At 38.6% G+C, this 14,736-nt stretch overlaps 1 protein-coding gene across 1 annotated transcript in view; it reads right to left on the bottom strand.

Moving 5' to 3' along the window:
• Positions 1–13,803, bottom strand: part of LOC127433826 (protein FAM222A-like) — a 47,113-nt gene extending 33,310 nt beyond the window's left edge. The window contains exon 1 of the mRNA XM_051686077.1: positions 13,369–13,803. The gene's annotated coding sequence lies outside the window, so the exon portion shown is untranslated. The remainder of the gene's footprint in view (positions 1–13,368) is intronic.
• Positions 13,804–14,736: the final 933 nt, after the last annotated feature.

Raw genomic sequence — 14,736 nt, 5'->3', positions numbered from 1 at the left:
CATCCCTACGTTCAACAACACTTCCAGTTTCAGCCACTAGGGGCATCGGTACAAATTTCGGTAAGCACAGACCGATTTCAGCGGTAGAACTTTCATCATACTGTCACTGATTTCACAGTGTGATCAGTCTGTTATTACACCAATACAGTGATTCTCACTATAGGTCACATTTACACAGGAAGTTAGTCCTTTTATCAGCCAGTGTCTGCAGGGAACACTCTCTGCAAATAGAACCATAAATAAACAAAGAGAGATATTGTTCTATGTTTATTATATCAGATAAAACATGATACCTCTGAATTAGACCATTAGAATCAAACAGTCTTGTGAGGTTTGACTCAAATCACTATGAAGTGACTCTGATTTAAACACACACAATCTCCCATGAGCCCCTTCAAACTCAAACCTCTGCTCTTATATTCCACACTTTATAATTAGATGATAATGAAAAGGTTTGAGCTGGGCACATTTTCACGCTCGGGTTCGACAGGATTAGCGTTTGGGAGATGTGCTAATTTCCTCTCTTTGCTCTCTGTGTCATTCAGGGTTTGACCTCAGAGTAACTAAACTAGTAGTCAGCCGATGTGGGTTTGTCAATGTCTGATGCCAACAACTAGAGACGTAGGTGGCTGACGACCTATATAATGCGATTATACATGTGATATTTAAAGCAATTTAGATGTATGCACATGCAGTATACACTGAAATGAAATAAATGGTTAAAGCGGCCAAAGTTCTGGATGCCAGTGATCTCAAAATGGCCAAATAGAGAGGATTAATCACAAAGATCTTTTTCATAACATGATCAATTGATGAGGGGTGTATCAACGTAATATCAACGTTCTATTCTCGCTGTACAGGTGTCTGTGAGGTTAAGAGTTTGAACAGTGATTTTTAAAGCTCCGAGTGTTTTAACCCATCACTTCCTGTCTGATGAGTGACAGCGGTGAAAAGTGAAGTGGCGCTGGAGATCAGGGCCGGAGTGAGACGAAACATCAAAGCTGCGTTCAGACACTCTTAAAGCACCGGCCGGCAGACTTCTCCTTCTGAAAAGACCCTCTCTCTCTCTGTGGAAATGGGATGCAATCGGAATAATGAAAAGATAAGCGGCTCGTTTCCTGCAGCTGTGGCTGGCAGTGCCCGCAGGAGAGCGAGTGTGGCATGCAACGCTGCCAGATTCATCCGTAAAGCTGCTCATGCATTTTTAATGGAATCTATTACTGCAGGATTAACCGATAAGAGACGTTCCCGTTTAAATTTTCCAATGGTTAGCATAATTGCCATTAGAGGCGAGACTGAGAGACAAAGATGTTTAGAGAGAAAGGGTGCTAAATAACCTCTGAAACGGCTCAAGCGGATAGGAAACATGCGCTCATTTACATTCCAACATTTGGCTATAAAGCTCCAGTAGATTACACACGGACTGCAGTTTCATCCAAAGAGCTTCTGATAAATCAACAATCTAAATTGTTTCATATAAAACATAGTTTAACTATTGGTTTCTAAAGGTCTCTTTAATTTAGATGATTACAACTCTCAGCAGCCAATCAAAACTAGTGAAAGACTGAAATCTGTCAGGCCGATTGATCGGTCGATATTTGACCATTTTATGATTATCGCCATCGACCGATAACCGTGTTTGCTTGCCCGATTAACAGAAGAATTAACTGTCCCTTGTGTCAGTTCTGAAATCTACCAATTTGTGTCAATGGGTATTAATACCGCACTTATAATAATATATATATATATATATATATATATATATATACATACATACATACATACATACACACACACACACACACACACACACACATACACACACATTTATATAAAATTTGTAATTATTTGAATATAAATATTAATAATTATATATTGAATTATTGTTATTTGAGGGGCTTTCACAGCAAATATTTACATATGCGATTAATTGCGATTAATTAATCGAGTGAGAGTCCCCCAACCACTGGGGGTAGCATCAGGAAGGGCAAACCTGTTAAACAAAAAACCTGTTCCAAGTCAGTTGTGCTCAAAAGTCTGCATACCCTTAGTTCTTAATACTGTGTATTGCCCCGTTTAGCATCAATGACAGCGTGCAGTCTTTTGTAATAGTTGTCTATGAGGCACCAAATTCTTGCAGGTGGTATAACTGCCCATTCGTCTTGGCAAAATGCCTCCAGGTCATGCAAAGTCTCTGGTCGTCTTGCATGAACTGCACGTTTGAGATCTCCCCAGAGTGGCTCGATGATATTAAGGTCAGGAGACTGTGATGGCCACTCCAGAACCTTCACCTTTTTCTGCTGTAACCACTGGAGGGTCAACTTGACCTTGTGCTTAGGGTCACTGTCATGCTGGAAAGTTCAAGAGCGTCCCATGCGCAGCTTTCGTGCAGAAGAATGCAAATTGTCTGCCAGTATTTTCTGACAACATGCTGCATTCATCTTGCCATCAATTTTCACAAGATTCCCCGTGCCTTTAGAGCTCACACACCCCCAAAACATCAGTGAGCCACCACCATGCTTCACAGTGGGGATGGTATTCTTTTCACTATAGGCCTTGTTGACCCCTCTCCAAACATAGCGCTTATGGTTGTGACTATAAAGCTCTATTTTGGTCTCGTCACTCCAAATTACAGTGTGCCAGAAGCTGTGAGGCGTGTCAAGATGTTGTCGGGCATATTGTAACCGGGCTTTTTTGTGGCATTGGCGCAGTAAAGGCTTCTTTCTGGCAACTCAACCATGCAGCTCATTTTTGTTCAAGTATTGTCGTATTGTGCTCCTTGAAACAATCACACCGTCTTTTTCCAGAGCAGCCTGTATTTCTCCTGAGGTTACCTGTGGGTTTTTCTTTGTATCCTGAACAATTCTTCTGGCAGTTGTGGCTGAAATCTTTCTTGGTCTACCTGACCGTGGCTTGGTATCAAGAGATCCCCGAATTTTCCACTTCTTATTAAGTGATTGAACAGTACTGGCTGGCATTTTCAAGGCTTTGGATATCTTTTTATATCCTTTTCCATCTTTATAAAGTTCCTTTACCTTGTTACGCAGGTCTTTTGACAGTTCTTTTCTGCTCCCCATGGCTCAGTATCTAGCCTGCTCAGTGCATCCACGTGAGAGCTAACAAACTCATTGACTATTTATACACAGACACTAATTGCAATTTAAAAAGGCACAGGTGTGGGAAATTAACCTTTAATTGCCATTTAAACCTGTGTGTGTCACCCTGTGTGTCTGTGACAAGGCCAAACATTCAAGGGTGTGTAAATTTTTGATCAGGGCCATTTGGGTGATTTCTGTTATCATTATGATTTAAAAATGAGCCAAACAACTATGTGATAATAAATGGCTTCATATGATCACTATCCTTAAATAATTCTTTTTTTTTTTTAAGATAAAAGAATATGATCAGTCATATTTTCAAAATCAATGCCAAAAATTTCACAATTTCTGCCAGGGTATGCAAACTTTTGAGCACAACTGTATATGCAGATCACGGATGGTCCACTATGGTGATCCCTAACGGGAGCAGCCGAAAGAAGAAAAAGAATATGGTCAATTAATCGGCACACAATGCATTTAATTTGATTAACAGCCCTAATTAAAATATAAACACTATAAAGTAAACAGTGTCATAAAGACTAATAAATACTGTATAAGCAGTAATTCATCAATAGCAGATCATCAGTGGTCACTTGTCATAAATGTCCAGTATTCCAGTAATCCGGTATCAAATAAAAGCCAACAAACTAAACAATCAATAACTTGCTTCATGTGTGTCTTTTTTAAATTTCTTAAATAACATCCCGCATTGAAAATCATTAATAAACAATGACATGACTGAGACTTGGCTCCATTACAAATCTGTACATGCATGAATTCACCAAATTAAGCTTTTAATAGCCTATTTATTCACTAGATGAAGGGATTTGTATATCATATATTTTTCACCAGATGAGGTTTTTAACTTTTATTCACAAGGTATAAAGTTGGAGACAATGCCAGTGCAAACGGGGCATTCTTCTCATGCCCTCACCTCAATATCTAATCAAAGTAATCAGCAAAACCGATTAATCGGTCAACCTCTAAAGTGAATGTGTGGTTTTGTTGATGGTTTTTGAGGATGAATTCATGTCACAACCATACTGACGTCGGTCTCATCTGACAAGTTTCTACCATATGACAGATGAATTAGAGACAGAGACTTTGACAGTTTTAATCACGTTAAAGGTCAAAAGATATGCGACAAATTATCTTTTAAGTGTTGAAATTGTCCATTGACAAGGTAGATTATAGAACTGACATTTTATTTTGAAATAAAAACGGCAGAATCCTTTGTCTTGCAAAGGCTAAATTAATGGCTAACATTTTATATATCTTTAATAAACACAATTAAATAATAATTTCACACTTTGGGCATAATTCGGCAAAATTACAGGCAAATTGTTTGGTAGGGTGGAAGTGACGCCACAATGGAGACAGTTGACAATTTATGAAAAATTGATAGAAATCATTTTTCACACAATATATAGAAATAGTTTATTTTTATTGCACACTTTATTTAGATGATCATAGTTTTAATTTGAATCATTTGTATTTTTATAATGGATTTTCATAGTTTAATATTGAAAGTCTGGGTTTGAAGGCTAAAACAGTCAAATCTATAAAAAGGTATTTGAAAAGTACCAAAAATAAATGATGAAGTCCTTGCAAAACGTTTCCAGTTCGGTTTCAAAAAGACCTTTATATAACTTAAAGAAAAAAGTAGAAATCTGTTCATTTGAACATTTAAGTGCAGTTGAAGAAACACTCATATACATCAGTCCGTCTCTCCCCGTGATTTTGTTTAGTTCTGTCTGAAGAGGATGTGTTCACAGTATGAATCTTACTCTCTCGGGGAAGTGGAGCTGCGCCCCCATCGTCTCTCACCCAGGAGGCTTTCAGGGCAATTCATTATGCTGTTAAGGGTCACTGAATCCTTCAAGTCATTAAAAATGTTAATAAAACAGGGAACTCATGACAAGATCAGCCAAATGTTTCCTGGAGGGTGTTCACACGCCGCTAGACCTTCTCTTCCACGCTTAATGAGCGACGCAGGAGGACGCAGAGGAACCAAAGTGTTCTGGGAGAAAATGGACTTTACTCTGCGAGCATTAATCCGAAATGACCTCCACCTGTGGCCCACTCAACAAACCGCCGTAATACCGCTTAGAGTGCAGCCGAGCGGCAAAGAACACTTAAGAAAGAGCTTCTTAAAATGACACTAAATTACCTGCTTGTTTGTTTTGTTCACGGGGGGGGAAACGATAGAAATCACTTACACAATCTTGAATAAGCAATCACCTTTAAAGCCCTTGTCCTTAAACCCCCACTGTCCCCTTTGTCCTATAATAATAAAACAACCAATTAGGCAGATTTCAGCCGATAGCAGACAGCCTATAATTACACGTGGCATCTACAGCAGATAAAAGGTGATTATCGTGGATACGGAGAGAAAATTGCCTAGTAACCAGAAGATTGACATTATCCCTGAAAGAGGAGCTCTGTAACTAGCCAATCACTCCTAAACTTGGGTCACCTCACTGTCCCAAAACTCCCTCTTCATCATTCAATGCTTAGACAAAACTGAGACCAAGATAAAATACTGACAAATCTCACCAAAAGAAACTGCTGACAGCTCGCAAAACCATCTGACTGATTCCAGAGAGATTTAAAAACACATTTATGAGGTATTCAAGTAAAGCTTCAGTTCTGTCTGGAGTAAAACAGTGTGTTAGATCTCAACTAGAACAACTGAACTAAACATACAGTATACTGTTAAAAAAAATTTTTTACATTTACAGTACAAAACTGGCAGCTGTGGTTGTTCAAAATGTACTGTAAAAATACAGTTAGTATGTTTAAGGCATTACGGGATGTCATTTTAGCACCTGTATATTTTACAGTTCACTACCGTATGCAGCATTACATGATATAATGTTCATTAGATGTAGGACGAAATATGGGTTTTGCCGATTAATTGGTGACGATAGTTGCTTTTTGGAACTAATCGGTTATCGGCAAAAATCTATGCCGAACGATTTTTTTTCCTGTGGCTGGCGCTGGAAGATTCGACAGTTAGAACGGCTTGTTTCTACAGTATAACAGCGGCCTCTAAAAGTGAAATAAAAACAATCACTGACACCTCGTGGGGATTGGCTATATTTAAATCTTTCATTGACCATTTTCATCTATATTTTATCCTCACTTTAATGCATATTTTGTTATTTATCAGCCGATTAATCGATTATCAGCCTTTTCCACCACTTCAGTTATCGGTATCGGCTAGAGGTCGATTTTGCCGATACCGATAACTAGGCATGTCATAAAATATCGATATATTGATTATTGATCGGCACGTTATTTTATCGATATATGAGGCATCGATATATTAACATTAGCCAACATTTAAATTAGAAGCCTAATTTGCATGCTTTCCAATTCACTCAGTTGGGCTTCTGCTGAATGACTGGTGTAATAGCACTGGGAGACCACAAGGGGGTGGTACATTTACTGAAACTGGTCACAAGGCACAGGTATCGCAACATAGGCGGGTATTTAAAGCTCCTTTCACAGGACACATACACAAAGTTACGAAGGTTTTTCTACTTCAAGAATGAAAGTGACGTTTGCAGATTAGTGTATGAAATTGGTTTAACTGCGAAAATTGAACGATTAGAAATTATGCAATTTCTATGCATGTATCTTTGAAGAGGCTTCATTCAAGTCGTCAAACCATAAAACGACATACTTGTAACTGAAAATACATTGTGTAGGCTATATGAAAGATGCATATACACAATATATCATCCTGTCTAGAGCAAATAATCTTTGTCCTTTGATAATAATTTGGGTTGACTAATGGAAAATAGGCGAGTCATGGTGCTGCAGATTTTTGAGCAGCCTTCAAAGACGGTGAACTTGCGCCATGTATGTACCTTCACAGAAAATAATTTTGAATTTTAGAACGCGCTATGTCGTCCGCCAGACGCGTCCGGTGTGCAGCTCCCTTTAATTTACCCTGCCGCTCACACTTTACCAAAGATGTGTTGAGAAACATGTTTGAAAACACAAAGACTATTTTGCAACGGTTAGCCCCATTTATATATGAAAATATCCCGATATATATCAGTAATCATCAGGAAAATCTTACGATGATCAATTAGTGCAAAAGGCATCGATCCCAAGCCCACTGATAACTAATGTGGTGGAAAAGGTCGATAACCGATTAATCGGTCAATAGTTTATAAAATGTTAAAAAATAATAATAATTACCTTACTAAGACGGGCACAGACAGAGACTACAAGAGTCCAATATAAACAAAATTCCAGATTCATTCTATTGTGTAATCAAATCCCAATAATAACCTGAAAAAAATATAGGACTTTAAACTATAAACAAGCCTGAAATACACTTACTTATTCTGGCCTCTTATTTTGAAATGACAGAGAATTGGTTTAGTTAGAATGCGTTATATTTAACTATTTACCAAATTAAGCTTTTATAACCTATACTCACCAGATTGAGGATTTTATGCATCACCAGGGGACGTTTTTTTATTATTATTATTCACCAAAAAAGTTGGAGACATGATGTATGTGCCACAGGGCACATTTATTTAATTTTAATTAATTTTTTTATTTAATTATATTTATTTATCACACATTATACATTTGCACATATACAATGAAATTATTTTTTTTTCCACATATCCCAGCTAAGCTGGGGTCAGAGTGCAGGGTCAGCCATGATACGGCGCCCCTGGAGCAGATAGGGTCAAGGGCCTTGCTCAAGGGCCCAACAGCGGCATCTTGGCAGTGCTGGGGCTTGAACCCCTGACCTTCTGATCAGTAACCCAGAGCCTTAACCGCTGAGCTACCACTGCCCCAACCACCACTGCCCCTATATAGTCGCATTTTTCTTTGCATGCTCTCGCTTCAATTTAGAACACTTGTTGATTTATCTAATCAAGATAACCAAATATGCATTGAAGTGAGGATAAAAATATGGACAAATATTGTCGATGTTGTCAAATCCCCACGAGGTGTCAGTGATGGTTTTTATTTCACTTCTAGAGACTGCTGTTGTACTGTAGGAATAAAACTATCTGCAACTATCAGCATACATTTTAGCTGATAACCGATAGTACCAAAAAGCAACTATCGGCACCGATTAATCGGTAAAACCGATATACAGTATAGTATCGGCAAAATCTATAGACCTCTAACGTTAATATACCAACATACTGGGAAAAAGCAGCAAAAATCTGCCTTGCATTGTACTTTTAACCAGCACAGGTAACACAGGTGCTAAAGGTGATGAGTTGAAGTTCAAGAGAAACCATTCCAGCAATACAATGCACAGTCACTCACACAAATCAGCATCAGGGTAACACACGGCACCTTAAATAAAGCAATAACTTAACATCCTGTACCCCAATGAACATAACTGATATCAAAAATGTGATGGGTCATGCAGGGACTTTATTTTTTCAATTATTGTTTTTCATCGTAATTTTAACATTAAACCATAAAAGTACATATATATTGTCTTGTTAAAAACATCATAAAAAAATTCCACCGTTATATGTAAATCATACTTTTTACTTACAAAAACATTTTTACAATACTTTGCAGTAACATTACATGTACAGATGTACAATAAATGGAAATCAAACCAATTTACAGAATTTTACTGTAGCATTTTTAGCTCATGATATATGAATAAAAGGATTACTTTAAGAGAAGATATCACAGAGGATTAAAGATCTGTCCTGAACTAAAAGCCCACAATGTTTAATGACTTAAATTTGCCTGGATGAAGGAAAAATGTCTGATATGATTATGAAGCACAGACTTGAAGGACGAGCACACTTCAAAGACAACTTCACTATTGAGGTGAAGTGTGTATAGTGAGGAAATAAACTACAAGCAACACTTATCATTCAGGGTTCCAACTGTTTTTTACCAATTAATTCCCATGTCCTTTTCAGGCATTTCTGATTAATAGAAATTAAAAACATTTTAAATAACTATTTAATTTTGATTTACCGATTGGCTAATGAATCATTTAGACTGATTTGTGAACCATTTTTCACCAAAATTAAAAAAAATTCAATAATGAATCGCTCGAACAGAACTAAACTCAGCAAAAAAAGAAACGTCCCTTTTTCAGGACACTATATTTTAAAGAATTTAGTAAAAATCCAAATAACTTTACAGATCTTTATTGTAAAGGGTTTAAACATTGTTTTTCATGCTTGTTCAATGAACCATAAACAATTAATGAACATGCACCTGTGGAACGGTCGTTAAGACACTAACAGCTTACAGACGGTAGGCAATTAAGGTCACAGTTATAAAAACTTAGGACACTAAAGAGACCTTTCTACTGACTCTGAAAAACACCAAAAGAAAGATGCCCAGGGTCCCTGCTCATCTGCGTGAACATGCCTTAGGCATGCTGCATGGAGGCATGAGGACTGCAGATGTGGCCAGGGCAATAAATTGCAATGTCCGTACTGTGAGACGCCTAAGACAGCACTACAGGGAGACAGGAAGGACAGCTGATTGTCCTCGCAGTGGCAGACCACGTGTAACAACACCTGCACATGATCGGTACATCCGAATATCACACCTGCGGGACAGGTACAGGATGGCAACAACAACTGCCCGAGTTACACCAGGAATGCTCAATCCCTCCATCAGTGCTCAGACTGTCCGCAATAGGCTGAGAGAGGCTGGACTGAGGGCTTGTAGGCATGTTGTAAGGCAGGTCCTTACCAGACATCACCAGCAACAACGTCGCCTATGGGCACAAACCCACCTTCACTGGACCAGACAGGACTGGCCAAAAGTGCTCTTCACTGATGAGTCACGGTTTTGTCTCATCAGGGGTGATGGTTGGACTCGTGTTTATCGTCGAAGGAATAAGTGTTACACCGAGTCCTGTACTCTGGAGCGGGATCGATTTGGAGGTGGAGGGTCGTCATGGTCTATGGCGGTGTGTCACAGCATCATCGGACTGAGCTTGTTGTCATTGCAGGCAATCTCATCGCTGTGCGTTACAGGGAAGACATCCTCCTCCCTCATGTGGTACCCTTCCTGCAGGCTCATCCTGACATGACCCTCCAGCATGACAATGCCACCAGCCATACTGCTCGTTCTGTGTGTGATTTCCTGCAAGACAGGAATGTCAGTGTTCTGCCATGGCCAGCGAAGAGCCCGGATCTCAATCCCATTGAGCACGTCTGGGACCTGTTGGATCGGAGGGTGAGGGCCAGGGCCATTCCCCCCAGAAATGTCCGGGAACTTGCAAGTGCCTTGTTGGAAGAGTGGGGTAACATCTCACAGCAAGAACTGGCAAATCTGGTGCAGTCCATGAGGAGAAGATGCACTGCAGTACTTAATGCAGCTGGTGGCCACACCAGATACTGACTGTTACTTTTGATTTTGACCCCCCTTTGTTCAGGGACACATTATTCCATTTCTGTTAGTCACATGTCTGTGAAACTTGTTCAGTTTATGTCTTAGTTGTTGAATCTTTTTAGGTTCATACAAATATTTACACATGTTAAGTTTGCTGAAAATAAAAGCAGTTGAAAGTGAGAGGACGTTTCTTTTTTTGCTGAGTTTATTTTAGAGCTGAGCAAAACTAGAAAAATTTATTTTCCTTGACTTTTCAGGCCTAGAAAAAACAGCTTATCAAGATTCCTTGATATTTCCAGGTTTTCCATGACCGTGGACAGTGGTGGTTCTAGCTTGTATGCAAGGGCGTAGATTTGGCTTGAACATTGGGGGGCAGTAGTGGTTTTAACCACCATGCAAACCACGCAATTGTGAGGGGCCCCAGACATTGGGGGGCCCCCACCCCAGTAGGAAAGCTCTGCAAAAACTGCTTGAGGGGTGGCATGTCACATGTTGTGTTGTTGTCAGCGCTCTCAGAGCTGTTCATGTTAGAGGTCCACCGGAATGGGTCAGTTTTTCAAGTAGGACATTTAGTTCGGGTTTGTAATTTATGAAAGAAATATACAGGCCTTTGGAACTTGTTTCGCTCACGTGCTCTCACTCACAGATAGGTGCGAGTGGATGAGTTAGGGGCCATTCATACCGAATGGGTTTTTGCGCGCATCTGCTCTGTTTTTCCATTGTTTTCCTATGTAAATATGCGCTGGATGAACGGCCATGCCTGCTGCACTGCATCTCGTGGTTTCTTCAGTGTCTCACAGGACCAGTACATTTTCAGACACAGTGTCAAAAGTTAAAAAGAACTTAAAAATGTTCGGTTTCATTCGTTGCGCTTCATTTATATTGTTTTTAGCGCAGGTGTCACAAAGATTTAACATTCTGAACAAGTTCAGGTTACAAAGAGGTTACTGTTACAGTGTTTAACATTATTCCAGATTATTCTGCGCCAAGCAAAGTTTCAGCGCTTGATCAACGGCAATGTTTTTTCCCTTCTGTTTTAGTGTGCTGAGGGGCCACCGTACCTTGTATGTCTACTGTTACAATACTGTTACTAATGTTGCCTACGATGCTAACATAAATACAGCCTTTTACAACATGATGAACAATACACTGCAACGTCAGAATATAAGATCCTGGTGAAAGTAAAGTAAATAAGACAGAAATATATTACTATTGCATACAACAAATCCTCAAAGTAATAATAATAATACTGCATCAAATTAGAATGACAAACTGGACAACAATTAATCATTTTTGGCTTATAATAATAAATAAAAACTGTAGTAGGTTTTGCACACACTGTTTTGAATGTACTTGGCTATGACGGCTGATAGGATGAATTTAAAATTATGATTTAAAATCAATTTTATGTAATTATTTTTTTAAGCAAAAATTTTCAAAATGGGGCCCTGGGTTAATCGGTTGCTTGGGGCCTCAGAAATTGTAAACCCACCCCTGTTGGGCGGGGGGGGTTACAGTGTGAAGAATTTACATGTTTCCATTGATCATCGTATAAATATTGGGGGGGTTGTACTTGCTCGTTTTTATTATTGGGGTGGGGGTTACCTCCACCCATCCCCCCTGGAATCTACACCCCTGCTTGTATGGTGCCCTGGGTGAACCCCCGAGGGGGTATGGGTCCGTGTGCCCCTGGCAAGATGCTGTCCCAGGTGGCTGCCCATGTCGCCCATGCCTAAATCTGCCACTGACTGTGGGAACCCAGTAAATTGTATTTAGTTTAACTTATTTGGGTTTTTAAATGGCCAATGCTGATACAGACACAGAGCACAGACAATTCTGATATATAGATTTGAAGTAAAAAATAAAAAAATAAAAAAAAATGCTGAAATTTAACAAACACTTATTTTAAACGATGTTTACTCAGAATTCATTTTACAATTTTAATGCATTTGGCAGACACTATTTTTACGAAGCACACGTTGTATCAGTATACTGCATGCATTTCCTAGGAATTGAACCCACAACCTTGTGTTGCTACGGTCATACTCTACCAGTCGAGTTACAGGAAAGAAATTCAATAAGACATTGTACAAAGGCTGTTACTATAAAATATCAAAATGGTCAAATATCTTTGGATGTATCGGTCTGTCACTAATTTTAAAACGTGTATTGACTATTGAGTGAATAAAATATCTGCCTGATATCAGACTACTAACCCAGAACATTCATGTGATCATTTATTACTGCTTTAAAAAGTCTCCTTTCAACTGAGACAGGATGTAGACAAGCCAGAAATTAGCCACACTAAACAGTTCCCTTCATCCTGTTCACTAGAAAAGAAACACCAGTGAGCACAGAATATAATGACGCCTCTTAACACGTTATTAACCAGAAACCTGAAAGACTTTCACACCTGCAGATGACAGACAAATAACTAGTGTGAGTGTGTGTGTGTGTGTGTGTGTGTGTGTGAGAGAGAGAGAGAGAGAGAGAGAGAGAGAGAGGGGCCTCTTGTTCGTTTAAAAGGTTAATAACAGACATCAAAGCGCCGCCACTCACATCAATCAGTCACATCAAAGGCACCGCGCACTTCCGACAACAAGCGTCCAATTGACCAGAAAACAGCTTATACCATAGTACATGTTGAATAAATGCAAATAAACTTAACATATCTTAACAGTCGGTCACAACAAACGCCTTAAGTAAAAAACATTTTTTTAAAAAACACCTTTAAATGTTGATATCCTAACAATTAGCCTACAGCTATGCAGAATGGATGACTATTAACACATTGCCAGTTATCATGAGTCTAAACTCTTATGTTAAAGTTCCACATCCAGGTTATGTAGAGAACACATGACAGATACATAATAATAATAATAATAATAATAATGATAATATTTACCATGAACTGTAGCGCCGGGCAGACTGTCCCCACATAGGTCCGGTGATTTTTAAAACGATGTGACACCCGTATGACTGTTACGATAAAAGTTGCACGTTATAAGCTGCATATTTATTATATATTCCGCTGAAATCACTGATCCAGGACCAGAGAGAGAAAAAGAGATCGCACGCAGAATGGCTTCTTTCCTTAAATGCACCTGCTGGTCGGTGTATATGAGCGAAATAAATCCATTAAACAGCGACACAAACCCAATAAAATACTGCAGCACTGAATGACATGATCAAAATAAAGCCATCGCTTTTAAAATGACATCCAAACTGAGGCTTGAGCTTGTTTTATAACGATCATTAATCAATAGCTGAATGTAAACAGCCCATAAAGACAAAGTTTCCTGTCATTATTAAAATCAGTTTAATAAAAGAATGAAGTGACGAGACTCTCTTCATCTCTTTAACACACGAGCGACGCTACATTGTATCATTACACTTAAAGGACACTCAACCAATCAAGTTACAGCAGCTGTTTAAATAAACCAACGCTTCAGCCAATCATTAGCGATAGGGGGCGGGGTCACGTCAAAGTGTGACGGAACATCTTAAAGGTGCAGTGCAGTCATTTGAGGATTGATGAGAAGAGAACACGCATTTTAGATTTTTGGTCTTTTGAAAGGCATCTAAATAATTCCATATTTGTAACAATTTGTCTTTAAAAGTTACATAGTATTTCTAATTTTATCATTATAACTGTACACTGTTTTTAAGGGAAACCAGGGCTACTGGTCACTATTTAAATTCAGCTGAAACACTTATAATAAGCTGTTTAATGTTAAATAAACTGCATCTTGTTAAATGCTTTTTTGGAGAAGTTGATGTTGCTTCTATAAAATTAATACAAGCATTCTTATAAGCATGGTAAATGTACATTAATAAAATGTGATATACTATAATAAGTCTCTATACATAAATAATAAATTCATGCAATGTAGTTATTCTAATTATAGTATATCATGATCATTTTACAGTGCTTATATGGGAGACTGGGGTTGGTTGTCACACAAAGTAGTTGTCACAATATGTCACATATGTCAGTAACTATAATGTTTTGAGTTAAAAGTCCAAATATAAATGTGTGTTTAGTCTATAGCAGAGTTTTTTAACACCTTGTTTAAAACTGTTTCATCCGCCACACTAAAACTCCAATGTGAGTCCCATTGTGACATCATGTCCTGCTATAGTGAGTGCCAACACCTGATCAATGAGTTGTATCTTATTTTCCTGGGCAATAATAATATATCATTGTTTATTTATTTATTTCTGTAGTTCATACTTTAAGGTTTGTGCCTACGGAAGCCCTGAACCGCACTGT

The sequence above is a fragment of the Myxocyprinus asiaticus genome, chromosome 43, assembly GCF_019703515.2.
Source record: "Myxocyprinus asiaticus isolate MX2 ecotype Aquarium Trade chromosome 43, UBuf_Myxa_2, whole genome shotgun sequence".
NCBI classification, from domain to species: domain Eukaryota; kingdom Metazoa; phylum Chordata; class Actinopteri; order Cypriniformes; family Catostomidae; genus Myxocyprinus; species Myxocyprinus asiaticus.
This window is presented reverse-complemented; position numbering and strand designations above follow the sequence as displayed.